Source organism: Propithecus coquereli, unplaced genomic scaffold (assembly GCF_000956105.1).
Source record: "Propithecus coquereli isolate 6110/MARCELLA unplaced genomic scaffold, Pcoq_1.0 Scaffold459, whole genome shotgun sequence".
Classification (NCBI taxonomy): Eukaryota; Metazoa; Chordata; class Mammalia; order Primates; family Indriidae; genus Propithecus; species Propithecus coquereli.
Genome location: NW_012150385.1, coordinates 3234677 through 3244095, shown reverse-complemented (window position 1 = coordinate 3244095; position 9419 = coordinate 3234677). Strand labels below are relative to the sequence as shown.

General features: G+C 41.1%; 1 protein-coding gene across 1 annotated transcript in view; it reads left to right on the top strand.

Annotated features, from left to right (window-relative positions):
• Positions 1–732: 732 nt before the first annotated feature.
• The window catches only part of ADD1 (adducin 1 (alpha)), a 99461-nt gene continuing 90774 nt past the window's right edge, over positions 733–9419 (top strand). Inside the window, exon 1 of the mRNA XM_012655041.1 lies at positions 733–803. The gene's annotated coding sequence lies outside the window, so the exon portion shown is untranslated. The remainder of the gene's footprint in view (positions 804–9419) is intronic.

Below are 9419 nucleotides of genomic sequence, written 5' to 3'. Positions count from 1 at the left end.
TCAGCATTCAGCAGGCCGGGCTCCAGGTGCCAGGCAGTTATCCTGTCTGGGGAGCCTTATCAGGGCCCACAGGCCCCGCTGTCTTGATCCCACCCTGGCTGCCATCCCGGCCCCAAAACTCTGCCTGGGGACATGCAACCCGCACGGGGGCAGGGTCCGTTCGCTGGAAGAGTGGGCAAGGCGGGCAGTGCGGGCTCGGCTTCTGGGTTCCGGACCTGCATGCCCTTGCCTCCCTACTGACCCCGGCTCGGACAGCCTCTGTGGCCTAGAACTGGCCTACAACGGGGCCGTTTGGTACGCCTTCCTGAGCATCCCGGCGCCTGGCCGCAGTGGGCCTCCACAGACGTGCCACCGGTCACAAACAGAGTATCGAGCGGTTCTGGCGACAGGGAGGCGGGGCCGGCTGAGCAGCCCAGGCCTGCTTCGGCGACGAGGCCTGTGAGGCCACGACTCGCCGTCCGTAGGTCTCCAGCACACGGAGGCGGGCCCAGCGGACCCGGGAAGTAGTAGGCCCCGCCCTTCCATCAGAGGCCCCGCCACTCAGATCCGGCCAATCGCAGGGATCGTTGCTCGGCGTGGCAGCGCGCGCCCGACCTATGGGGCGGCGCGTTGTTGGGCTGCCACGGCGTAGGCCGCACCCAGCTCTGGCGGCGGGGGCGAGCGCCGAGGGCTGAGGGGGCGGAGAGGCCCGGCGCGCGGCGGACAGGGGGCGGAGCCAGAGCTGGAGTCCGAGCCCGAGCTGACGGGCGGCGGCCTCACTCGGACCCGGGCACTCCGTGCGCTGCGCACCATTGGTCTCTGAGGTGAGGCCGGCGGGCGAGGGCGGCGGCAGGAGTCTGGGGCGGGAGCGGGCGTCTCGCGCGGCGGCCAGGGGCTCCGGGTCGGGCTGGGGTCGGGGCGGCGGAGTCGCGGCGGCCGGGCCGCGGGGCGAGTGGCGTGGGGAGCTGGGCGGAGGCTGCGGGCGGGCGTGGGCCACGGGGCCTGGCTGCGCCCTCCGACAGCACGGAGGGCGGGGGCGGCGCGCGGAGGCCGCTGCGGCTCGGAGGGCGTCTGGGAGGGGTCCCCGTGGTCGCCGTAGGCCCGCACTGTGTGCAGAGGGGCCGAAGGCGCTGCACACTCTCTGCCAGGACCGGGCCTCAGGGTCGTGGGCTTCTTCGTGGAAGCGGCCCGGGCAGCTCGTTTCTGGGCAGGCTTGTGGGCCTCAGGGGTCCGTGTGGAAACTGAGGATCCCGACCGGACGTTGGATCAGCATTGTGCTGGTAGTGGTCCCCCATCTGTGGCCTGGAGCGCTGGCGGCTCCAGGATTTGTGTGCAGATGCATCTGGACCCTGCTTGATGGCTCTTGTTTTTAAGAAGAACAGCTGGCAAAAGAGAAAAGCCGAATTTGCCTGCGGATGGTGATGAGATAGTTCTGGAACTTTATTAGAGGTGGTGCTGTTGATCATCTTTGTCCTACCTCTTTTCTTGATTTATTTTCTCATTTTGGGAGACGTCAGAAAGCTTCTCCCTAAAACAGTTATTTTTATTTTTGCTCTCGTAATTCATGGCTCAACGTATTTGGTAGATGATTTGTGTCCACTTTAGGCATAACCACATTGAAGTAATATTTTGTTTCACCTGTAACTGCTATTGGTTTGACCGTATAATTTTATGGCTAAAATGACTAAAAGCTCTTGTCATATCCCCAAAGGCCAAAAATATAGCTGCCAGCTGTATGCGTTGCTGGTAAGTTACAGAAAGGAAAGATTTTTTTGTGTGTGAAAAATGATTTTTAGTGAGGATAGGAAATAGAATGCTAAAAGGTTCACTTTTTCTCTTTTGCAAAACATGTATGAGTTGAGGCCCTCAATGAAAACAAACCGGGACAGGTATCAAAGAGGGGAGGGCATTTCAGGCAAGGGGTGAATTGTATGAGTGTGGGATTGTAAAAATTGGAATCTTTACTGAACAAATGCCTGTGCTATGTAAATTATAAAGTATTCCTTTGATTCTGACTGTGAGGAAGTAGAATAGGAAAGTTGTTTTTTAAGGAAGTGAATGGTTTTAGCAGTCAGAACTGCGTTTTGCAGTTTTGATGTGGTTTACAGCGATGCAGCTGGTATGATTTGTTTACTACTTGTGTGTTTAGGTTTTAGACTTACAGAGACTCAGGGAATGATGTGAAATCTAAATTCTAGCCAGTCTCCACAAACTGTGGGATAGTTTCCCTTCTATTATTAAAATATAATCTATATTAATATAAGCTGGTCATTTTCTCCTTTAATTCTTTTGATGTTATCTGATGCTGAAAGGGTTTTGTTTGGTGTTCAGTTAGGTGTTATTGATTTTACCATAAAACCTGTTTCTTTAGATCATTTATTAGTTTTTACTTCTTTCATGTATTGAATCAGAAAAGTAAATACTGAAATGAAAGATAGCAAGGTATTTTTATTACTCGAAAATTAGAGTTAAGTTGACTGCCCTTCTTCTCTTCCTACCTTCCATGTTCAACTCTTCACATACACACACGTGTACAAGGAATAGTAAAATAGATAATAGATAAATTCCTATTTACCCTCATCCAGTTTCAGCAGTTACTAATTCATAGCCAATTTTGCTTCATCTATACCCCTCAATCCCAGATGTCATATCATTTTAACCATTAAATATTTCAGTATGTATATCTTAAAGCTTTTTAAAAAAGGTAAACACGAATACCACTGTCACAAAAAGTGAATGATACCAAGCCAGTGTTAAAATTTTCTTGATTGTATTGCTTGAGCCCAGGAATTCATGTGTAACTTGGACAACATAACCTTCTGTCTTAGGAAAAAAAAAATTCTTGTCTCATAATTTTTTTTAAACAGTTTGAATTAGGATCCAAATGCTGTCTGTACATTGTGACTAGTTTTAATCTGTAGGTTCCCCCTCCATGTTTTGTTTTCTAATTTAGTTGATGAAACCTGGTAGTCTGTCCTATGAAGTTATGCACAGTCTGCATTTTATTCTGTATTGTAATTTAACAATACAGTTAACAATATAGAATATACTGTAAACTGGTGATTAAATCTAAAGGTGGGATCAGATTCAGGTTTCATTTATTTTGGGCAAGAAGACTTCATAGGTAAGTAGGCAGATAATGATTACTAGTCTTTCTCATTAGCAGCCCTTGATGCTCAATGCCTAGAGAGTCATTTCATTAGGCATTGAAAATGTTGATATTTTAATTCTATAACTTCACCATTTATTAGATGGAATACTCTTGTAAAGAGAATTTTCCCTTCATCCACTATTTGGTTACCTTGAAGTATTGTGTCGTTTTTATAGGAAAGGCAGGATAAATGCTTAACTCCTGTCCATTATTTACTAGGTTTCAAAGTAATGGATTGCTTCCCTAGTACTAGTCCTTGAAAAGTAACCAATGAATTGTGTGTATGCATTTTTGTCCTTTTGAGCTCATGTACTTAAACATATTTGATGTTTGACTCCATTGCAGATGTTATCCTTATTGATGCTCAGATTGTCTCATCTTTCTCCAATAGGAATATGTTCAAATTGGTTCCTAAATTCATTAAACACAATTCTTAATACTTTGGTCGCTCTTCTTTCTGGTATGATAAATTGCACCAGACTTATCTTGTATGTTTTCTTTCCCAGCCCTGGAAGCATCCATTCCCCTAAAGGCCTTGGTTTCTTTTAATGGAAAATGGTATTATTTGGAAAACACAATCTGGGCCTTGGGGTTGGTCATTGCTACTAGGTTAATCATTGTTTCTGGGTCTTTTTAGTGCACAGATGATGAGTTACTGATACTTCTAGTTCAAAAGCAAGACTAGACTACTTAACCTTCTCAGTCTTACACCTGTATCTTTTTTTCTCCTAAGCCAAACATGTTGGTTCTAATTACTCATTATTTCATCCCACACTGTATACTTTTCATTCTCAGAAGAAATGAAAACTACTACTAATGAAAAGTATTTGAGGTTTTTTTTTTTTTTTGCATCCTTTTTAGGGGTATGTAATCACATTACTGTGTTTTAAAGTCACTTAGAATAGTTATTGTATGTTTTTGCCACCACTGGATGTATAGTTTGGTTCTTTTGTTCTTTGCTTGCAGTATTTAGGGATTGCTTTTAAGAAATTTAATTTTATTTAATTATATAAAATATTAAAAGACTTTCAAAGTCATACCTATAAAACAAGGTACAGTAAATTCAAAGAAATCTTGTTTCTTTCTATCCCTGTCCCCTTCACCCTGTTCCCTCCCTTTTCCATAGATAACCTTTTTAATTTTTAATTTTGTGGTTATAGTCATACCTTCTCTTTATTAGATAGGTGGTAGGATACTATACATCGTTTTCTACCATGGTTTTTTCACTTAACATTTACTCCATAGTATGATATAGATGGTTCTCATTCCTTCTTGTAGTTGCACAGTGCTCCTTTTTGTGGATGTACTATAGTTTTTTCAACAAGATATGACTGCTTTTTAATGAACATTCAGCAGAAAAATTTTGTCCATTAATGATATTTTTTTCTTATACTGTGATTTGGTGAGAATTTTCTGATACATTTTAAGTTGTCAGAATAGAAGGAAATACTTTGCATAGGTGTGATGTTTTACTCCAAACTTCTTTTGAGAAGACTTTAGCCTTCTTTTCTGTTACGTGGTGATTAATAGCAATAGGTTAAAGACCTCAGTTTTGGATTTTTCTTTTTTAAACAGCTGCCATTTCAGCCCCTTAGCTGCAGTAATACAGTTTTGGGTTGGTTTCAGATATGCCATTTCTGAGATAAAATCTAATTCATACTGACAGGGTAAGTTCATTATTATTAAATTGTTAAAATCACATTTTAGTAATTTATTTTTGTGTTGTTATCCGTTGTTCTCTTACCCATTATCTGTATACGTATTCATTGAGCTCTGAGATACTAGACCTGTAGATTCTAAGTGTATTAATAACAATGCCTATAGCTGTAGTCATTAATGCTGTCTTGCTAACATCAGTTTCGTCAATTCTACCCTTATCTCCACTATCACCGCCTGGGTCCCAGCAGCCGTCATTTCGTCCTTGGACACCATAGCCGCCTTCAGCTGGTCCCTGCGTCTGTCCTTCCCACTCATCCTCCACCTGTCAGCCAGGGTGACATATGTAACATTATCAGACCATGTTCTTATGTTCTATCCTGCTTAAAACTCTTCAAAAACTGATAAAGTGGTTGTATCTAGGGACAGGGTACTCCGTGGCTGGTGGACAGGGTGGGAGGGAGACTTTTGTTTCTCTGTATGACCTTATATACCTTTGGAATTTTGATTCATGTACCTGGGTTATGTATGCAGAATAAAATAAGAAATTTTACAAAACCGAAACAAACTCTCCAGTGACTTCCCATTTGTCAACCTAAATAACAAACAGAGCAAGGCTCTCTATAAGAAGTGGTATATATTTGGGAATAGAGCATTGAAGTGGGAATACACGTGCCATAGTAAATTATGTGCTTAGGGAGGTAAAAGAAGACAAAAATTTTTTAAAGGAAAAAAAGTAAGGATTACATAATTGTTTTGAAATAATTATCCCTGGTTTCAAAGATCAATAACAAGGATGATGCCAGTATGAGGTTAGGCAGGCAGTTGCTGGGCAGATGTCCTTGCAGAAGTATTAGAAAAAGTTGTTTTTTAATTTTTACTTTTTTTTAGAGCTGGAGTCTCACTGTGTTGCCTAGGCTGGAGTGCAGTGGCTGTTCACAGGCACAGTCATAGCTTACTGCAGCCTCTAACTCCTGGCCTCAAGTGATCCTCCCACCTTGGTCTCCCCAAGTATTTGGGACTATAGGCGTGCTTTACCACACTGAGCCTTGCAGAAGTATTTTTTGAGTATGGTTGCAGTGGCCTTTGTGCAAGGTTGTGGTTTTTGCAGAGTCTGTTGTAGTAGTTTTTGTTATCAAGAATACAAGCATGAGAACCCTCACGTCATGGCCTTTTTTAGCTCTGACAGGTTTTGTTTTGTTTTTTAAACATTAGTGACTCCATTTTGATTCTGACAACTTTCACACATACTTAGAATAAAATCCAAATTTCTTACCATGCTTTCCAAACTCACATTCTTCCACTTGCTCATTTATGCTGCATTTGTAGTGGTCTTCCTGGAGCACTCTCTAGCTCTTGTCTGCCTCAGGGAATTGCATGTTGAACCCTCTGCCTAGAATGATCTTATGCCATTCTACATGGCCAGCCAGCTCCTTCTCAGTTTTTAACCCTCTGCTTAAATGTACTTTAAAGAGACCCAGAAGCTGACCCTTCTGTGTTCATTCTAGAATGAGTTCTCTGAGATAGATGAGACCATGTCACTCTTCTTCTTAGAGCCTTTTAATTATTCTTCATGGCCCATAAATCCTGAACACCTGGACCAAACTTTCAAGATTTGACCTCTTCTTGTATCTCTAATCCTCTCTCTTATTAACACCTTAGTTCTGCTTCCCATTGTGTTCTGAGCATGGTTACCTAGCACATAGTAAGTAGGTACCCAGTATTTGTAGAATGAATGAATGATTTAAGATCCAGTCTCATTAAGTCTTATGGGAAATTTAAGTCATACTCTTGGGAAAATGATAGTTAAAAACATAAGGTCATAAACCTTCAGAGATAATGATAACTGACAACATAAGGTTATAAAACTTCAGGGAAGGCTGCATAAAGAGGGTAGAATTTAAACTTACTCTTAGAAGATAGGTACAGTGGGCAAAGGAAAGGTGTCATTCTTCATTATGTGAAGAAGAAGTGAAAGTTTTTTTTTGGTACCCATGTTTTATAGTAGTGGTTGAAACACATACACCTGCACTTGTGCCCAGGAATTCCACCTAGACTTGCTGAATACCAGCCTTGGGCAGGTGATTCAAATGCATCCCCTGATTAAGAACCACTGTTCTCTGGCCTTGCTTTTTAGAACAGTGGTCCTCCATTTGACCAGTGTTGCAGTGGACCCAGGATTACCATTGTGTGGAGGTGGGGTTACTGTCCACATTGGGTGCATGTGTCATGATTAAGTGCCTCTGAACTTTCCTTTGATATATGTCCCTTTTTCTGTTTAAATGGTTGTTGAAAAATAGGGATATGCTTTTAATTAGCAACATGGAATTACTGAAATCTAGGTTGTAAATTTAAATTTTCATCTTTTTAAGCATTTACTACAGGTCGAAGATCCTTCATTCTAGTCCCAGTCTGGGAATAGAAGTGTTTCAGATTTTGAACTTTTTCGGATTTTGGAATATTTACATTTTACTTACAGTTAAGTATCCCTAATCCAAAAATCTGAAATCTGTACTGCTCCAATTAATACTTCATTTGAGTGTCATGCTGGTGCTCAAAAAGTTTTGGATTTTTGATTTTCAGATTAGGGATATTCAGCCTGTGTGTGTAGGCATTTTATGTATTATCTCATTTGTGCTACACAACAATCCTATTGGGTAGATACCATTATCTTGTTTTTCAGATGGAAAAAAACAAGAATTTTAAGTAACTGTTAAAGTCACACAGCTAGGTGGTGGCGAAGTTCGGATTTAAACCAAGAGAATCTGACTCTAGAGATGATGCTCTAAACCACCAGATTGTGCTATGTTCCTTGCATAGACGTCCTCAGTCCTAACACTTTAGGCACTTGATCATGACTGTTGGTCCTGGTCTCCCGCATGAGGGCAGGGCTCTGCTTATCTTGTTTACTACTGTATTTCCATAGTCTAGCATAATGCCTGGAATAGGTCCTAAAGAAATATTTATTGAATTAATGATCTTCAGTTATTTTTTAAAAGCTTGGCTGTGAGGAATAATGTTCATGGAAGATTATTAAAGGTGGTGAGGCATCTATTCCCTTAAAGTGTGGGTTGGCAAGCCTTTTGTAAAGGGCCATATAGTACATATCTTAGGCTTTGAGGGTTAGATGATCTTGGTTGCAAATGTCCAACTCTAGTCTTGTATAAAAGTATCTATGGATGATATGTAAATGAATAAGCGTGACTGTTCTAATAAAACCTTATTTATGGACACTGAAATTTGAATTGATTTGTATGTATGTCATTTTTATTATTTATATTTCATATATTATTATTCTTTTGATTGTTTTCAACCTTTACAGTTTTATTTTTGAGACAGGGTCTCACTCTGTTGCCCAGGCTGCAGTACAGTGGTGTCATCGCAAACTCCGGGACTTGAGTGATCTTCTGTCTCAGCTTCCCGAGTAGCTGGGACTGCAAGTGCGTGCCACCATGCCTGGCTAATTTTTCTACTTTTTGTAGAGATGGGGTCTCGCTCTGGCTCAGGCTGGTCTCAAACTCCTGAGCTCAAGTGATCCTCCTGCTTCAGCCTCCCAGAGTGCTAGAATTACAGGTGTGAGCCACCATGCTCAACCTCAGCCTTAAGAATTTTAAAAAACCATTCTTAGCTGTGGGCCTTATAAGAACAGGTAGTAGGTAGGCTGATTTGGCCTTGGCTTGGAGGAGCGTTTTTTATTGATTCCTGTCTAAATAGTCTAGATTTTATCATTAGATTAAATTAGATATCTGACTCCTGGACTGAATTGTTTTGTCTGCCAGTGCTTTCTTTTGTTGCATCATACGTGGGTCTACTTTCAGGACTCGTAGAAGAAATACTGCTCTGAAACTCCATATTGTATTGGTTGTAAGGGGATTGTTGGGGGCATTGCTTATTATAGTAAATGAATAAAATAAAGTCTGTCCTTTTCATTAAGAACCCTGCTTTACTTCTCTTTGAGTAGAATTCTATCTCATAATATATTTTTACATTTTATGTTTTCCCATAAGTTCAACATATTTTATTAGTAGTTTAATAAAAAGAGCTACTTGGACCTGGTCATACCTAGCTGTGTAACTTTTTTCTGCAAATTACTTAATCTTGATTCTGTATTGTAAAATGGGAGGAAGTATTTCCTACTTCATTTGGCATTTATGGGGATTAGATGTAATGTAAGCGAACTGTCTAGTGTTATACCTGGCTGATAGGAAGAACCTAAGAAATGCCAGACCCCTTTCCTACTCTGACTTCCTCCACTTTACATCCTTAGACAAATCACTTCCCTTTTTCTGAACTTCAGCTTTCCCATTTAAACAGTGGGTTTGTGTGAAGATTAAATTAAAAAGTACTTTGTAGGCAATTGATGCTACTCAAATATGTTATTTGTTATCACATATTTAGAATATACTTGACAAAAAAAGAACCCTTGCTAGTGTTAAATTAAATTCTCATAATTCATCCACAATTATTATTTATCTCCTACCTTTGTAAAACATTGTATTAAAAAAGCAGATGCTAAATATATTATATCTAATCTAGCCAAACGAAATGATAGTGTTTGAGAAAATGTAATGCTGGTAGTTCAGAGGTATCATCGCCACAGAAGCTCGTAGATTTTTTTTTTTTTTTTTTGAGA